We start from the raw sequence: 19,873 nt of genomic DNA on the forward strand, positions 1-19,873 counted from the left end.
AAAGTACGCCATATCTTGTCACTCATGTTGGTCATGTTCTGTGCAGTGTGTATGAACACTTCATTGATGCCTTGAGACTGAAGGTTGTATCTTTGCCACTATTAAATTCATGAATAGAAAAAGGATCACAAACTCAAACAATAGGGAATCACCATGAATAAATGACAAACAATATGCATTTAATATCACATATTTTAGGGATTCTGAAATGTAAGACATTATATTCTTCTCTGTGATTTCCTTGGAAGAGATAATTGATTTGCTCTTAAAAATCTCAATTAGACTCTCATTGCTACTTTAGAATGAGTCGCAAAAAACAACAACAATTATGGCTTTTCATTGGCATTCCGCTAGAGCATACGGGTGGGTGAAATTGTCGGCTCTATAGCCATATTGGTAGAGCGATTCTAACTGCTTCTTTTGATAAAATACATTTGTCTTGAACATTTCTTCTGTTAACATAATAAGGGTCAATTTATGAAACCTTGTAAAGTCTAAGCAATGTCTGAAGTGGAGTGCACTTCCCAGTAAATTCAGATGTACTATTGAATGTAAGAATTGCATTTGACCACTGTCTTCGCTTAAACATACTATTTCCATGGTTATGCACTAGTGCACAGGAATATATTTTAGTACATGGATGTTAGCAGCAGTGTACGTGAAAAAAATATCTTGCATTGTTTTTGTTTTTTTTTTTTTTTGTTGCAAAGACATCAGTCTGACATTTGTTAATCTTTTTTTATTGTATTACTCATTTTTCATGAGAACGGCAAGAGAGCTTTTGAAGTCATTCCATTCACAAGGTTTATGTTTTAAGATGTGGTTATCATGGTAATGCCTCATTTGACAGACCCCCCCCCCAAAAAAAAAAAAAAATGCACTGCAAAAACTAGGGTGTTAAATATCTAACACCAGCACAGAATAGACAAATACTAACACTCTTGGTGTTGATTTTAGGTCCGTTCAGAAAGAATCACACCAACTGGTGTCGAAACATTCAATTACAGGTTGATGTTAGAGTTTTGGTGTCATTAATTCGTCGTTGGGCAATCAAAAGGGCGAAGTTGCCGCTATCGATAGCAAAACTGATACATGTTTTTTAGACGAAAGAATGTTTTTCGCCTATTTCTTTTTACTATTCACAATTTTATCGGGGTTTTTGATGTGTTGAAGTTCAAAAATCAATTTTACACCTTATGCTCTTGTTTTGTTTGCAATTTTTGGCTTATATTCCAAGTAAATCAATATTTCTCGTTTTGCCCTTTTTACTGCCCAATTCTGGACGAAGCAGAAGCGTCTAAAAAGGGCAAAGCGCATATTGCCCTTTTGAACGCGCGGGTATACACGCTACGTTCGCCAATCCCACAGTCAAAAAGGGCAACTTCGTCATTAGTCCATTCATTTACACACATTTTAAAGGGTAATATGGGAACAAGGTGTATTGTATTTAAGGCTATGTTCACACCGACGCCGAATGTCGCGCTTTAGATCTGTGATCAATTCGGCGTCATTTTTGTTTACTTTTCAAAAAATCTCACGATCTCCTCAGATATATTATGCTCAGATAAGCTCTGATACGCTCTGATACGAAGTTCGTTCCCGCTTTGGGCGACAAATTATTTCCCGAATCGCTACGGCTTCTCACGCTTTGATGCCGATTGATCAGGATTTGTTACGCTTTAAATCACGCTTTGATATGGTTTAATACTCTTTGATAAGCTTTGATGCGCTTATCACGCTTTAAATAACGCTCTGATACGATTATCACGCTCTCTTGTGCATTGATAGGCTCTGTTAAGCTCTGAACTATTATGCAAATTAAGAGATCCCGATTGCATCCCTACTACTAGTCTATATAGAACTGTGATTTTAATCACAGCATCAGGGATGCCATTTTCAGTGAAATAGAGGAAGAGGTGGGGTTCAAGTTCAAGATGGAACAAAAGCAGATCATAAGCGATTCCATAGTGAACCACACGTTCAATATTCTCCCAACTGGGTTTGGGAAGAGTTTGTGCTTTGCCCTGCACCATTTGATGATGGACAAAGTAAGTATACTCAATAGGCTAACAGAAAATTTAAAAAGGGTAGTCTAGGTCTAATAACGAACGTGACATGATATGGATTAAAACTTAAAGTACAATATTTTTGGTTTAAAGAAAAAACTTTTCAAAAATATTCTCCACAGCAATTCTAGTACTTGATTATGACTATAAAGGCAAGGGTTTACTTTGAATCCCTTTCATTTATTTTAAAAATAATTTATTTGGATTATTCTTTAATTGTTTGGAGGCCCTCTCAACAAATATATAGTTTTATACACATTATTAACTGCATTTTACAAGGGGGTAATTAAACTAATTTTGATTAATCGTAAATCTAACTTTGGTTCAAAGCATATGAAAGTAGTTAAGAAATACTCTGGACAGTGCTTTATCAAATATAGGAGTTTTAACTTTTTTCAATTGTCTGAACCAAACCTATCCCTGTGCTTTAATTCAACTAAGTTTTAACAAGCTTTAATGAAAAGTCAAGGCAAAAAATATGTAATTTAAGAAGAAATATAATTTCCTCCTTCAAACTGTTGCAAATCATCTGAAAAATCAGGTTAAGAGTATGTTTTTTTTTTTTTTTTTTTTGCTTGTCACCTGCGGCAAAAGGGTGTCCCATATATAAGGATGTGTACCCCTATTGTGATAAATAAAATGGGAGAATATTTCTTGAAAAATGTGTCATGGTTCAGCAATTATTTCATCAAAATAAAATTATATCTGTGCACATACTGATTTTTCATTGTTATGAATAAGATGAATAAGGTTCTATATGCAATACAGCAAATTTACATATTGAATATTTCATGACCTCTAGCTAATCTGTTAAAAAAAATGCTATCTGTGCACAAGTGGATTTTACATTTCTGCACAAGTTAACATATCATAATTATTAAGGTGTTCATTTCTAATAACTTTATTACCATGAGTACCTATTTTCATTTTTATTGAGCGATTGATTTTGGCTGACAACGAAGTTTTTGTTACTTTTGATACATATCTTTCTTAGTATCTCAGATTTATGTTAAAGGAATTAAAGAAAACACCTTTTTAAAAACATTTTTAGCCCTCCACAGGCTATTTTATTGATCATAAATCAACATGGTTTACAACGAAATATAATTACTTTTACTGTCATTTTGACAATACAATTTAACAGTTTTCTCTCATAAAATTTCAAGAAAATAATACTGGGAGCATTAGCCATTTTTTATCAAACTTTTCCTGTTTACCAGACACATCAAAAATATATTTATCATTGTAAATCTGAATAACCTTTTGTTTGACCATCTTAAACCTTGGTAGTTTGCCGTTCCATTTATGCCAGAATAGCTGATACTTAATGATGATAAGAATGCAGTTAAGTGCATCATTTCTTTGTTCTTGAAAAGCGAATAAACTATTCTCCATAGAAAAAAGAACACCTATTTGAGTAAAACTAAACATCCACCCCTATTGTTTTGGACGATATTTCCTGACTGAAATTACATATTTATATAAAGTTCCATGTCTTCCATTTCCTCCAAACAAAAGGAACAATTTTCACAGTCTACTATTTTCATTTTAAACAGCTGCTCATTTAGAAACAACACCCTATTTACGATCTTATATTGAAAATACCTCAAGCGGACATCAGCTGTATACCGAAATACAATATTAAAACTCTTCATTCCAAGAGATCATGCAGGGTATGTATAAAGGGTGTTAAGCTGTGAATCACCCAATACTTTCAATATACACATATTTATTGTGTTTTGATTCCAACCAACTGAACTCATACCTCTCTATTCTCATGTTTTTAGCTACCCCCTAATGTACACCACAAAACCCTGGTCATTCCCCCCCCCCCCCCCCCCAAGTCCCTTATGCTGGACCAGGTGTCTCGTTTCGAGAGCCATGGGAGTCTGTGCAGTGGCACTTATGTCCAAGAAAGACACGAGCAAAACTGACCTTGAAGGTATAAATAACTTGTTTTCAAACTCACAGTTTTAATTGTTCATGTGCAAATTAAATTATATATAATTGTAAGCAGTATAAAGTTTCCCTCTTTTTGGGGGCATTAACTACCCTATCGTGTATGTAGCAAGCCACATTATGAATAAAATATGTTTAATATACCCATGTAAAAGCTCATCCAACCGTCTAGGACACTGAAGTTTCCCATAAAACAATCACAAAATATAGCTTTCATTTTCATATTGTTTTGTAGATGTTTATAATATGAAGGAAAATAAACTAACAAATTCTTTTAATTATTCAATATATAATGAACAGCACAAACTTGCTCCAATACAAATTTAATCTCTTATATCACAAATATTATTTTTCAGGAATGGAGACAGGGCACTTTTGCCTCATATACTCTAGCCCCGAGGCGATAACATCCAGTGTCTGGTGAGAGTGGGTGAAGGATCACTGGACTGAGATCTCCCTCCTGGCACTGGATGAGGGTCACTGCCTTTCTCAGTGGTGAGAACATTTTCCAACTAAAGCTTTACTTTCATTGTAAATCAGCGGGAATGGAGACAGGGCACTTTTACCTCATATGTATATTATACACTAGCCCCGAGGCGATAACATCCAGTGTCTGGTGAGAGTGGGTGAAGGATCACTGGACTGAGATCTCCCTCCTGGCACTGGATGAGGGTCACTGCCTTTCTCAGTGGTGAGAACATTTTTCAACTAAAGCTTTACTTTCATTGTAAATCAGCGGGAATGGAGACAGGGCAATTTTGCCTCATATACTTTAGCCCCGAGACAATAACATCTAGTGTCTGGTGAGATTGGGTGAAGGATCACCGGACTGAGATAACCCTTCCTGGCACTGGATGAGGGTCACTGCCTTTCTCAGTAGTGAGAACATTTTCCAACTAAAGCTTTGCTTTAATTGTAAATCAGCGGGAATGGAGACAGGGCACTTTTGCCTCATATACTCTAGCCCCGAGGCGATAACATCCAGTGTCTGGTGAGAGTGGGTGAAGGATCACTGGACTGAGATCTCCCTCCTGGCACTGGATGAGGGTCACTGCCTTTCTCAGTGGTGAGAACATTTTTCAACTAAAGCTTTACTTTCATTGTAAATCAGCGGGAATGGAGACAGGGCACTTTTGCCTCATATACTCTAGCCCCGAGACGATAACATCCAGTGTCTGGTGAGAGTGGGTGAAGGATCACTGGACTGAGATCTCCCTCCTGGCACTGGATGAGGATCACTGCCTTTCTCAGTGGTGAGAACATTTTCCAACTAAAGCTTTACTTTCATTGTAAATCAGCGGGAATGGAGACAGGGCACTTTTGCCTCATATACTCTAGCCCCGAGGCGATAACATCCAGTGTCTGGTGAGAGAGGGTTAAGGATCACTGGACTGAGATCTCCCTCCTGGCACTGGATGAGGGTCACTGCCTTTCTCAGTGGTGAGAACATTTTCCAACTAAAGCTTTGCTTTCATTGTAAATCAGCGGGAATGGAGACAGGGCACTTTTGCCTCATATACTCTAGCCCCGAGACGATAACATCTAGTGTCAGGTGAGAGTGGGTGAAGGATCACTGGACTGAGATAACCCTCCTGGCACTGGATGAGGGTCACTGCCTTTCTCAGTTGTGAGAACATTTTCCAACTAAAGCTTTACTTTCATTGTAAATCAGCGGGAATGGAGACAGGGCACTTTTGCCTCATATACTCTAGCCCCGAGGCGATAACATCCAGTGTCTGGTGAGAGTGGGTGAAGGATCACTGGACTGAGATCTCCCTCCTGGCACTGGATGAGGGTCACTGCCTTTCTCAGTGGTGAGAACATTTTCCAACTAAAGCTTTACTTTCATTGTAAATCAGCGGGAATGGAGACAGGGCACTTTTGCCTCATATACTCTAGCCCCGAGGCGATAACATCCAGTGTCTGGTGAGAGTGGGTGAAGGATCACTGGACTGAGATCTCCCTCCTGGCACTGGATGAGGGTCACTGCCTTTCTCAGTTGTGAGAACATTTTCCAACTAAAGCTTTACTTTCATTGTAAATCAGCGGGAATGGAGACAGGGCACTTTTGCCTCATATACTCTAGCCCCGAGGCGATAACATCCAGTGTCTGGTGAGAGAGGGTGAAGGATCACTGGACTGAGATCTCCCTCCTGGCACTGGATGAGGGTCACTGCCTTTCTCAGTGGTGAGAACATTTTCCAACTAAAGCTTTGCTTTAATTGTAAATCAGCGGGAATGGAGACAGGGCAATTTTGCCTCATATACTTTAGCCCCGAGACAATAACATCTAGTGTCTGGTGAGATTGGGTGAAGGATCACCGGACTGAGATAACCCTTCCTGGCACTGGATGAGGGTCACTGCCTTTCTCAGTGGTGAGAACATTTTCCAACTAAAGCTTTGCTTTAATTGTAAATCAGCGGGAATGGAGACAGGGCAATTTTGCCTCATATACTCTAGCCCCGAGACAATAACATCTAGTGTCTGGTGAGATTGGGTGAAGGATCACCGGACTGAGATAACCCTTCCTGGCACTGGATGAGGGTCACTGCCTTTCTCAGTAGTGAGAACATTTTCCAACTAAAGCTTTGCTTTCATTGTAAATCAGCGGGAATGGAGACAGGGCACTTTTGCCTCATATACTCTAGCCCCGAGGCGATAACATCCAGTGTCTGGTGAGAGTGGGTGAAGGATCACTGGACTGAGATCTCCCTCCTGGCACTGGATGAGGGTCACTGCCTTTCTCAGTGGTGAGAACATTTTCCAACTAAAGCTTTACTTTCATTGTAAATCAGCGGGAATGGAGACAGGGCACTTTTGCCTCATATACTCTAGCCCTGAGGCGATAACATCCAGTGTCTGGTGAGAGAGGGTGAAGGATCACTGGACTGAGATCTCCCTCCTGGCACTGGATGAGGGTCACTGCCTTTCTCAGTGGTGAGAACATTTTCCAACTAATGCTTTGCTTTAATTGTAAATCAGCGGGAATGGAGACAGGGCAATTTTGCCTCATATACTTTAGCCCCGAGACAATAACATCTAGTGTCTGGTGAGATTGGGTGAAGGATCACCGGACTGAGATAACCCTTCCTGGCACTAGATGAGGGTCACTGCCTTTCTCAGTAGTGAGAACATTTTCCAACTAAAGCTTTGCTTTAATTGTAAATCAGCGGGAATGGAGACAGGGCAATTTTGCCTCATATACTCTAGCCCCGAGACAATAACATCTAGTGTCTGGTGAGATTGGGTGAAGGATCACCGGACTGAGATAACCCTTCCTGGCACTGGATGAGGGTCACTGCCTTTCTCAGTAGTGAGAACATTTTCCAACTAAAGCTTTGCTTTCATTGTAAATCAGCGGGAATGGAGACAGGGCACTTTTGCCTCATATACTCTAGCCCCGAGACAATAACATCTAGTGTCTGGTGAGATTGGGTGAAGGATCACCGGACTTAGATAACCCTTCCTGGCACTGGATGAGGGTCACTGCCTTTCTCAGTGGTGAGAACATTTTCCAACTAAAGCTTTGCTTTCATTGTAAATCAGCGGGAATGGAGACAGGGCACTTTTGCCTCATATACTCTAGCACCGAGACGATAACATCTAGTGTCAGGTGAGATTGGGTGAAGGATCACCGGACTGAAAATTCCTTCCTGGCACTGGATGAGGGTCACTGCCTTTCTCAGTGGTGAGAACATTTTCCAACTAAAGCTTTACTTTCATTGTAAATCATATGCAGTGCAATGGTACACATTGCTTTGTGATTAATGACAGAGGCCTATGATAATTAATTTATGTTTAATGTTATAATACAGAAGATCATTTACATAAATGGTGATTAAATGTAAATAAATGTATAGAAGATACTGGTTACTCTTGAAAAATTGCATTGGCCTTTTACACAAAATCACAAAATTCAGCGATTTTCAGGTTGACACGCATGTATTTAGAGTCACTTAACTTCATGAACGCACGCGAGAACGTCATAAATTTGGTCTCAAAATATGCACGTTGCAACAAGAAAAAAAAAATCATGAAACTGCGTGGCAAGACCTACACATGTTGCAAGAAGATGACAAAGTTCAAGAACATTTGGAAGATGAACATGTATCATGCTCACTTGCAGGATCAACAGGACAGCAACCAAACCAAGAAGATGACAAAGTCCAAGAACATTTGGAAGATGACTTTGTACCAAGCTCACTTGCAGGATTGGAAGATGAATTTCAGTCTGAAATGCTGCCGCACTGTAGGAATCATATGGTCATTTCACAAAACCAAAAATTGCCAATACCTGAACAACATAATGATCGCAACCTACGTGATGATGAATTGCCTTCGTCTGAATCTGCGACAGGTATTACTGCTGTGTCTCTTGCAACTTCACAAGTTGACACTGTGGTTGGCCATGTTCCAGGTAGAAATACTGCAGTGGAAATGAAGCCTGTTTGTAAAAAACGTAAAGCAAGTAAAAAGCGTAAGGCAGAAAACCTATCTGATGAATATTCCTCTGATGCAGATTTTAGTGATCTTCCGTCTCCTGAAGACGATTCAGATGATCCTGACTTTGTGCCATCAGATGATGGGATAGATCATCAGCCGTACCAAACGGAAAGAAAGAGGAGTACAGACCACAAAGCAACTATTACACCTGGAAAACAGTAAACTTGGATCTGAATAAAGGCACAGAAACAAGTCCAAAACAAAGTGTGCATTTTGGAGAGAGAGTGCCCAGCTTGAAGCGAATATGCCCATTTTGTAACAAGAATTACCCAGCGAAGCTTTCCCGTCACATAACAATAACAGGGTTCATACTCTTTCTCATGAATTGAATTCCATGACATTCCATGACCATTTTAGCCAGAATTCCATGACCTTTCCATGACTTTTACACAATTCTTTTTTTAAGACATTAAACTGAAAATTTGATCTCAAATCAAAGTGAAGCAAAGGGAATACATATACACGTACATCTCACACAAACAACAGATAAACTTCTATAATTTTTACAATTCCATGACTTTCCATGACCTTTTGATGAAAATATCAAGTTTTTCATGACTTTCAAGGCCTGGAAAAAGACTAGGCCAAATTCCATGACTTTCCAGGTTTTCCATGACCCGTATGAACCCTGAATAAAGCATGGTGATAGGGATGAAGTGAAGAAAGCACTGCAGGCACCAAGAAAGGAGCGATTAGAACAGTTCAGTAGATTCAAAAAGGAAGGAATTTACAAGGCAAATAAAATGACTGCTGGGGACACCGACCCAAGCTTTCACCAAGAGCGCAGATCACGGGCAAAGAGTAAACTCGTTACGTGTGGTAATTGTATGGGGTTCTACAGTAGTCGATACCTTGGTAGGCATAGGAAACATTGTGAGAATGAGTCCTCTACCAGAGCCTGCGATGTTCTGAAGCAAGAAGATGAAGCAGAAGATCCATCATTCTTCCATAACATCTTGTGTTCATTCAATGATGATGATATTAGCAACATTTGCCGTACAGACAGTATGATCCTTACTGTTGGGAGGAGATTGTGGCACAAAGAAAAGCGGAAGTTTGATAAGAAATCAGAAGTTCAAAAAAGTGTCATGGCAGCCATGAGGCGGCTAGCACATTAATTTTGTATACGTCCATTTCCAAAACACAAAGCAAGAGTTAGGTGCATTTGATGAATCGGTAGGATGCGCAGTTGACATGTTTTCCAGGGGCAATTTCAAACATCTGGAAGATGCTGTGAGAACCTATTCCCAAAAATCAAAAGGAAACCTTCCAGGAGATGACCTGAAGTATGGTCTAAAAACTGCCCTCTATTACTTGATCAAAAGTGCATGCAATATTATGAAGGGGACCTATCTCATTGAGGACAGGGATAGCAAAGCAGCTGGTCTGGATAAGTTTGTAGAAGTTCTGGAAGTCAACCATGATTTTGTGTTTGGTGATGCCGTGTATGCAACAAACAAGATTCGGAAGGAGAAACTTAGGAAACCAAACCTTCTTCCCCTGAGAATGATATTGCTCTTGTAAGAAATCACACCCTCACCAAACTGGAGGAAATCACTCCCACGAAGTGCTATGATGCAGCTGAAGGTAAAGGATTCAAAGAGCTGAGGAACTTGATTGTCGCATGCCTTACTCTTTACAATGCCAGGAGTCATGGGGAGCCATGTCGTTTGAGCAGAAAAGAATGGATGGAAGCGGAAAATGGTACATGGATAAATGCAAACATTGAAGACCTGAACCCGGCCGAACAAAAGATCGTAAAGAACATGAAGATCCCATACCAGTTAGGTAAAGGGAAGCACCTTGTACCTGTACTCATCCCCCATGACTGTTTTGAACCCATACGCCTTCTGAATGACAATGATGACCTTTAGGAACTCCTGAACGAAGTCTGGTGTAACTGTAAGACAGGCTGTCAGCAACAGGCAGTGTAGTTGCAGGGCAAACAGACTTGACTGCCCACATACCAGTGGCAGATGTGGGCTTTTACTGATCAGGCACTTGTAATCTTATATGTCTAAAATATGTGAGGACTCAGATGATGCTGTTCTAAATGGTGATTAGGAATAAGGAACATTCTTCATAGGAGAGTAGGAAAACAAAAAAAAATGGAATAACATGTCAAAGGAAATGAAAGGACATGTTTCCGAAGAGAGAAACCATATTCTCAAGACTGGTAAGTCAACATGTCACTAATATTTTTCATTTCTTTCTTACCTTCTTCTTGAAAGTAAAGTATGGTGATGAAAAAATAGGGGGAAAATGTCAAACGTAAATGTAGATGGCGCTGCATGACAGAGTTTTCGACTTGGTGTTTTGTCATAGTTATGCACGATCCATGCTTTCCTGGGTTGGTATTCTGAACACCGTTTTATCTCTGTTGTAACTTCTGTTGTAAGTCTGTGAGTTACAACACACACAGAGAAATTAGGGTTCTATTAGGGTTCTTATTTTCACCCTACGAGCAAACCTAACTAAGTGGCACCTTATAGGGTTCGGGATGGATGTAAGGGTGCAAATCCGAACCCTAAAGGGAGCCAAGTCTTAAGGGTTCGAATTTGGAACCATTCCATAGTCTTTCCCGAAAGCTGACATGTGGGTGTTGAATGGTGTTTGCTTAAAATGCCACACTATTTTTGGATATTATCGTATATTTTTATTTGAAAATATAACTACACGTTGTTAAAGAGTAACAGTGTCATCAGTAATACTGTACTAAAAAAATTACTACTTGAATTAAACATTTGTTTTTTTCTTCTCGCACCGGGATCAAGAATATCATTTTAATGACGTTATCATAGAGAGAAAGTAAACGAGTACAAGTACACGTATTATGCGTGCACGCGTGGACCGTTGAGCACTTGGTCAATGGCATACCAGCTAAAATCGCATGCGCACGCCACGCCGTAGGTCGCGCGGTATACGTACGTGAATACTACTGACGTTCCTCGTTTGAAATGGACCGACGACCGTGAGGTTGGGATGATGAATTAATCTTTTTGATGAACCAAACGTTGTGAGTAGATAATTGTACTGTAATTCCGTTGAAAATATTTCACAGTAATCGATTATGATATGTGTGAATTATGCTCATAGAATGCTGAGTGGTGAAAACTGATGCGAAAGAGTTGTATCGAGGTACATGTGTACTAGCATGTCAGAAGTGCGATCATACATACAGTAAAGCATAACGTATAAGTCAATGAAAGTGCACGGTAATACGGAAAGCCTCAACCAAGGTAACTACGACCAACAGCCCCATACGCATAGCGTAATTACGCTATGCGTATGGGGCTGCTGGACGCAGTTACCAAGGTACGTACGTAAATAGGTGACCGGATATAGTCGCATCATTTTCGTTAATGGGAATTATTACGTTTGAGCCGAGTTGAGGCTCAGTTGGATATTGGTTTCTGTGAAGTTGACAGAAAGAACGATGTAGGCATGTATGATATGCCTAATGAAGAAAAATAGTGTTCCTGGTTCATTTAGGAGAATTTAAGACATGTATGAAGATTGAAGTCAGAAAATTTAGGTTGGCCTTGACTCCTTGTTGTCTATCAATGAAAATAGAATGTGTGTTATAAATTAGCATTGCCATAGTCCCAGAGCATAAGCAATGATACACGATATGTGAATTTAGATAATATCCACTGGAGGAGTTGCATGTGCTAGACATGACATAAAATAAGTCACACAAACAAGGTACGGTATGTAAACGGTAAATCACTTCAGAAGTACAACTACTTGATCCCATACTTTAGCAGGTAGATATTCCAATATTGATTATATGTTGGACTTTGCTTTATTCAATTACAGGTTGAACCTTGCTGATCCATGCTGATGCATGGTGTTAGCTTGGTCTCATACTGGGCCAAAGGTACCTGTGTTTGATTGATTATTTATCATCGAGTTCACTATGCATCAAGTTCAATAATGGTCTTCAGGATGAGTGATGCAGGTCAACCTCGAGAGACTGGTGAGCCATATAGGATGCCAGAGCTGGAGATGGAAGATGTTCAGGATGTCAATCCTGGTTCCTCGGTGAGTCAGTGTGGAAGCCATGCCAGTTCTTCTGAGAGTGATGGCCAGAAGGGCATACTATTTGGCAGCTGAAGCAGCTGCTATAGAAACGCATCAAAAACTAGAGCTCGAGGAGTTTCGACTTATGCAGCGTAAGATGAGATTAGCTACATTTTGTATGAAGACCAAGCTGCAGGTTGCTGAAGCAGAGGAGCAGATATACCTTGACTACGAGAACAAGAAGTTGGGAGTCGGCTTTCCTGTGAAAGCAGAGGATGAAACCTTGCTGTACCCAACTGAATGCACCAACCAACCAGTACACACGAGTACACCGATTTCCCTGACTAGAGAAGTAGCAAAAAAGTTATTTTCAAATTTGCTATGACTTTTAGCAGATATAGTCCAAAAGCCAATAAGATCATCAGCATCATGTAGTATCCCTGAACCAGGTTTGATGAAAGCCCATCAATTTTTCCGTAGATACATCCGTACAGACCGGGAGACAGACAGGCAACCTGAAAACATATGCCTTCGGCACCATTCAGGGCGGAGGCATAATAATGAGACTCCTATATGTCATGTATGTTTAAACCATATAAAATTTGAGACGGGTCACATTGAATCCCCCCCCCCCCATTAGAATTGCTAAACACCACGGCTCTAGAAATATCTTTCCATTTTGATCCAGAAAGTAATCACCTCCCTGTTTTTAGCCGAGGGTGAGCATAAAGCCACTCCATGAAATGAAGATTAGCATTTTTTTTTTTGCAAAATATATGTGAAAATGTCTAATTTCATAGATAACGATAACTATTTATTCTGTCTTCTAAACTGTTGTCAGGTTATTCCCTTTCTTAGAATGCACTGGCCTTGTGGCCTTGAATATTTACAAGAATACTCTAAAGAAATATATAATAGAAAAATACAAGAGAACGAACTTGCAAATTACAAATTTAAACACAACCTAAAGAGAACTTGACTTCTATTCACTTTTATTTTTTTTTTTTTTTGGGGGGGGGGAGGGTGGATTATGGATGAAAATATGTATCTGCTAATGGATATGAAATACTCAAAGTATGCTTTCCATTATATTTCATACTAGATGGGGTTAGTTTGTATTGTTCATATTTTAGTTATTTCTTCACCATCGATAGCCTCAGTGCTTCAACAACACATGCACACTTTGAATTGATTGTTTAAGTAGGGAACAAAAAAAAAAATAAGTCGCCTGCTGTTTTTTGTAGTAGACAGCCACACAATTTGTCAATTTTGGGCAGTCTCTGGCAATGCAATGTCATAAGTGGAGTAGCTTTGTGACACTTGACAAAAGCATGATTTTTCTCACAAACCCTTTATGTATATAAGGATTGAAAAATAGAGTTTGTTCCAAAACCTGAGAAAACTCAACATATCATATCTACTTTTTTTTTGCATATAAAAGAACACTGGACTTCACTCTTTACGAAGGCAGAAACTATCATCATTGCCCTTACATACGTCAGTGACTTGTCGAGGAAATGTGCATGTTTTTCCTAAAAGAAAAAAATGTGAAATTCTCTTTAGGTTTTCCTTGAATTGTTCTACGCATGTGACATCATAAACCCTTCTCTCTCTGCTGCGACTGCACAAATGATTTAAAGATTATTAACTTTTGAACTGAATGTCCGCTTTTCATTTTTTTTTTCTGATGTGTTCTAATAGTATAAGCCAGTTCGGGGTACCAGTTTGAGCATGTGCAGAAAAAGGTTATTTGTACCGAGCGACAGGTTGTTTTTTTTTTTAATTTCACTGAGATAAGCATCTGTAATGCTAGGATTATTCATGGAATCCTTATAAATGGTGCCTGCCAGTACATCCACTTGACAGCAAGCCTGGTATTTGGCAATGTTAACACACAAAAAAAATTGTTAACATATTCAAAACAGCACTTAATGAAATAGATGATTCCCTAAGTGTTGATTGACGAACCATGCTGGTCACTTCATATACACTGGTTAGGTTCATTCTTTGTTTGAATATGAGTTCCATAAATGGCTATGGTTGGCAAGCTGCTGCATTATGTCACTTTGAATTGAGTGAAGTGCCTAACCAACTGAGAAAAATGAAAGGTCATTTGTACCTATGTGCACATGAGCTATCTCCGGACTGGCTTATTGCTGCGCATTCACTCAATCCACATGTAGGTCTATATGAAGGTGGACTTGCCCTCTAACTCTGATTATAATTTTAAGCTTTCTTTAAGTAGGTTGTATAAAGTGCTGATATATTTGTGTAAGGTTTGGTGAAAATTAAGTGTTAAAATGATTGGAAGAGTTGTGAGACTGTAACATCAACACTTGAGGTATTACTCATGCATGATCATAAATCTCTGTAAAATATTGATGGTAATAGTAATAATGATAATAATGATGATGATAATAATAATAATAATAATGATGATAATAGTAATAATAATATATTTTGCTCCTGATCATTATGCTTGTGATGGTGCGAATACCAATACCTGCTTGATAAATGTGAAAAATGGACTGCTCTTTACAATATTTTGAATGTTGGGGCTAAACTGCATACATTGTGTGATTATATTTATGGTCTACTGAGTTGAAAAAAACAACAACAATGTGTCAAAAAAAAATTGTTTTTAAACTTGTCTCACAAGACATATTCCTTCCTCTTTATGTCCAGTTTGTCATACCACTGATTGGTAAACCTTATTTTCCCTTTCTAAGGTAACATTTTCTGTGGAATTGTTAATGTTAATTTGATGCAATGAAAAGTGTTTTCAGATGTGCTATTCTACCCGAGATTTATAACTGGGACATATCTTTAGCTGTGTGCATAAAAAAGTAACCAAATTTAGATGTGCATTCTTCATTTTTTGATTTTTTTTTTCACCTTTCTTATCATTGGTGTAATTGTATATGAAAAACAAAATGTGAAGTATACTAATTGTATAATGGGGCACATTCGCAAGCTCTCAAGCTTGGAATTGGATGGAATATGTCAGTACAAGTAGTGAGTTTCAAATATATATGACAGAACTTTGCCATACCCTTCATTGTTTTGGCAATAACTTGTGTACGAGAAATCAGAGTTGGCATATCGCTGTTAATGTCTAAGAGCGTCATAAAGGTGGTATTGATTACCGTAAGATGTACCGGTAAATTCAAGGTACATATCTATGATCCATTCTAGAAGTAGAAGGACAATGTGAAAGATATTTGTCACATAGTTTACTATTACTCTGCACAAGCTTTAGGGATTTTTTAAATAAAAAGAATTAGTGCTTTTTGTCAATGTGGTAACTTCCTTTAAAAGAAGAAAAAGTAATCATTTGATGGAAAGAACGAATAGTTTTCTTCTTATTCAATGTACTGACCAAAGTTCATACATTTTTGATTTACATTGCCCTTTTTATGACAAAATATGCATCTCGTATGAGAATTTGTAGAAATACAATGTATATTTGATGTTCACTTTAAAGTAAACCATGAAAAAGAAAATCGCTGTTAACTTGTCCCTCTTCCATGAGACATATATTAAAATGTTAATAATTTATATGTAAGTATGCACTGTATTCATCATGTTTATGTTCTATTTGTTGTTGAATTGAAGTCTCTGACTTCAGTTTTCGAAAGATTGTGGATTTAATTGACTGAGAAACTGTGTGTAAATCTATGCATGCTATTTTGCTTCATGTCTGGAGTGTTACCTTAGGTAATTGTTTGTGAAGTCAGTGAAGGCATCCAGTATATAATTATTTTGGTTTAAAAAAAAGGTTATAATTTTCACCATATGGGGTGCAGAAAGATAACCCTATATAGAGACGTGTGCAAATTGTATTGCATCCTATATTGCGGTGACTTTATCACCCCATAGGGTGCAAAATTACAACAATAACAGTATGAACCATAATGGGTGCAGGTATGAGGTGCAGAAGGGGAACCCTGTATAGAGGTCCATATTTGCACCTTATAGGGTGTTGAATATAGGGTGCTAAATAAGAACCCCCAAAAACAGAACCCTAAATGGAGCCGCTGGTGTTACAATGATATGAACCAGAAAGGGTGCAAATTTGCACCTGAATTTTTGTTCACCCTATGGGGAGCAGAAAGGGAACCCAATGGAGGGGTGCAAATATGCACCATATATGGTGTTAAATATAGGGTGCTAAATAAGCACCCCCCAAAATAGAACCCTAAATGGAGCCGCTGGTGTTACAACGATATGAACCCTATTGGGTGCAGAAAGGGAACCCAATGGAGGGGTGCAAATATGCACCATATATGGTGTTAAATATAGGGTGCTAAATAAGCACCCCCAAAAATAGAACCCTAAATGGAGCCGCTGGTGTTACAACGATATGCACCCTATAGGGTGCAAATTAGAACCGTAATTTCTCTGTGTGCACCACTAAAACAGATGTAAATCGGTATTCTGAGAACTGACTTTAAAACTCTATCGTCAAATACTGTACTGTAAAAAGCTCAGCCTGAGCCGTCAATCCCTCGTTTGAGGCGAGTCCCCAACCGGGGGTCCCCAAAGTGGGGTTCTATACGGCTTTCAAGACTTTTCGTTTGGGAGTTGGGAGTCGAAGTATTTGTCCATTGCAAATAAACTTTCTGCTCGGTGTGACAAACCTGGAGGCCAAGCCAGGGTTTGATGACTCCAGCAGCTGTCGTATTACGTAAGAGCATGATAAGGATATCTGCCTGTGGCAGACCATTCAAAGTGAACTCAATTTTCTCTATCCTTTCTAAAGTTTTCAATTTTATATTCTATTGAGAAATTCTATGGTCATCCATTTTACATTTCGAACGAAAAAAATTGACCCGTAAATAACGAAAATACAGGAATAAGAAGGAGAGAATTGCCAGTTTGCCGGTGCTGACAATGTGCTATTTGGCAGTGAGTTACAACGGGGAGGTGAGACTACCTCCCTGGTTACAATCAGCCTGCTGACTGGATCATTGAGAAAGAGAGAGAGAGGGATGGGATATCTTTCCGTTCACAGTTCCTTGCTGAAACATGAGGTCGACAAAGCTGTGAACTTGACGAACATAACGAAACAAGGTTGATCTTGTCAAGGATTACAAACTCGGTTCTAGTTTAGTTCAGTCTAGTTTTATTCATCATAATTCAAGTACAATGAAGTGCAATAAAAAGACACTAAAAAATAATTGAATTACAAAATAAATAAATTAGAACAAAACAAGAAGAGTTGATCTTGAAGGTGAACCCTACATACATATTTTCATATGCTTTATATTCCCTGGAAGAGCATTTCAGTTGTGGTTAATCAAGTTCCCCCGATTGTTTACAGTTAGTTTCTCGTCAGTGTATAAAGTTTATCTTGCAAGTGCTCTGGATCAGCATCTCGCTTTATAATAATCCCTCTTGAAGCTAACCGAGCTAACCAGTATCCACGATTACTGCACATTATGACCTCGGACAGAACCGGAGATGGTGATATCGGACCGTACATACCAACATTTCAAGGGAAATGTAAGTACAATTACAAGACGAAGTGTCAATCACTTTTGAAAATGTATATTTCTGTGATTATTCTTATCAACTCGTATAACAGCTAATGAGGCCAATGTGGTTGCGTGAAGTAATTAATGCACTTCACTTTTTTTTTTCATCAATCACAAACACGCAGTTCGTGGTATTAAAAAAAATCGAGGCTATTGCTAAACAAAACAGCTAACTTCTGGAATTGGTATTGCCGCTTGAAATTGTTGCCTTTGTTGTTACCGTTTTTTATACCATTGTAATGATTATCATGAATACTGTACTATTATCATCATCACAAATAATTTCATTCTCTATATACGTTGTCATTGCAAACCTCCTGAGAACCTCTGTTTTGATTGAGGAGAAAATATGTTTTGTCAAGATTATTTTGACGATGCTCATAACGCCAGAGTACGTGGAATCCGTTCCAGTTAATGCTAATGCTATCGACAATAATTATCTGATATCATTTGGCTCCCAGCCATTAGCCTCTTCACGATTCGCAAGATATATAGGCATATAGCACACATACAAAAACAAAAAACACCAATGACCAATGACCAGTAACAGGAACAACGACGATGGCGAGACATAGTACTAATGTGAATATTACACAAAAATGAATTACACTGATAATACTGAGCAGCAACATGTGAATTATCATTATCTTCGGTTCGACAGTGTTCTTCCCAGTCGTATTCAATATATCACCTATAATAATTCCACGTCAAGCATATTGCTGTGCTTGAAAGCACAAATTTAAACTTCTCTCTGCCATTATTTTAAAGAGGTGCGAACATTGCCTGTTTGTTAAGAGCAAAATTTACATACTTACCGATGTAATAGATTATCTATAAGAAACTTACGGTCGAGCCACATACATTTGCAAAGAAAATACTAACAGGGATAATTCACAGGGATAATATGAGAAAAGGAAGAGAGAAAATATACCTTCGACATAAAAAAGGAAATGTCTGAAAATCAAGCTTATCCGAGGTACTAAAAAGGACAGATTACGAACATCTTGTGGGAATTTACCAGCAGGCCTGTACAGCGTATTGCACTACCAAAGACATTAACCAGCATACATGTAAACATGTGTGTATACAATGTGTGAACTAATGATTGATCGTTGAGTCAATGTTTTTACTGTTTGAACGTCACTGTACAGTGGAAATTAGGCCCTACGTCCATGTGACGGGGGGTGGGCATTCAGGGTAATATCTTTGGAGTGACTGTTGCGTAATGTATACTGAGTATAATATTGTTATTTTGTATCGTAATTTGTTGTTTTGTTGAATATGACGAGGGCACTAATAAACAAACATACAGCCTAAATAAACATGAAAAATAAGTGAAAACGCGCTGGCATTCATTACCCATCTATACACGCCTATAGGGGGATTCACACGTATAAAATTTACTGGGTAACAAAACGAGAAATTTGTAACCCGCTAGTAAACTGAGTTCTTTGCACGAGTGGACAAAAACCCAACAAAGTGCGGTCAGCAGCGCAATGCTAAACCCAAGAAATCTTGCTGTTATTAGCGCGCTAATCTTTGTCCCGCAGATACGTGTGAACGGTCGACCACAAAAACTCGAATCTTTCATATCCCATCATTCATAGCGCACGCCACAACGGGGTGCACTCGACAATGTATGTGAGGTTCAAGAACAATACTTGTAGTTTTATCGATTTATCGATAGGCAATTAGCGAGTTACTAGTATTTCTGTAAGGGAGAAAGGCTGCAAAAATAAAAACAGACAAATAAAGAAACAGACAAAAAGCCCAACAAACTCGTG

The 19,873-nt window shown here is 38.7% G+C and overlaps 1 pseudogene; it reads left to right on the forward strand.

Moving 5' to 3' along the window:
• The window catches only part of LOC139708545 (guanylate cyclase soluble subunit beta-2-like), an 81,093-nt pseudogene that overhangs the window by 19,583 nt on the left and 41,637 nt on the right, over positions 1–19,873 (forward strand).

Source organism: Diadema antillarum, unplaced genomic scaffold (genome assembly GCF_040938485.1).
Source record: "Diadema antillarum isolate AM-2024a unplaced genomic scaffold, OU_Dant_1.0 seq00001348_RagTag, whole genome shotgun sequence".
Classification (NCBI taxonomy): domain Eukaryota; kingdom Metazoa; phylum Echinodermata; class Echinoidea; order Diadematoida; family Diadematidae; genus Diadema; species Diadema antillarum.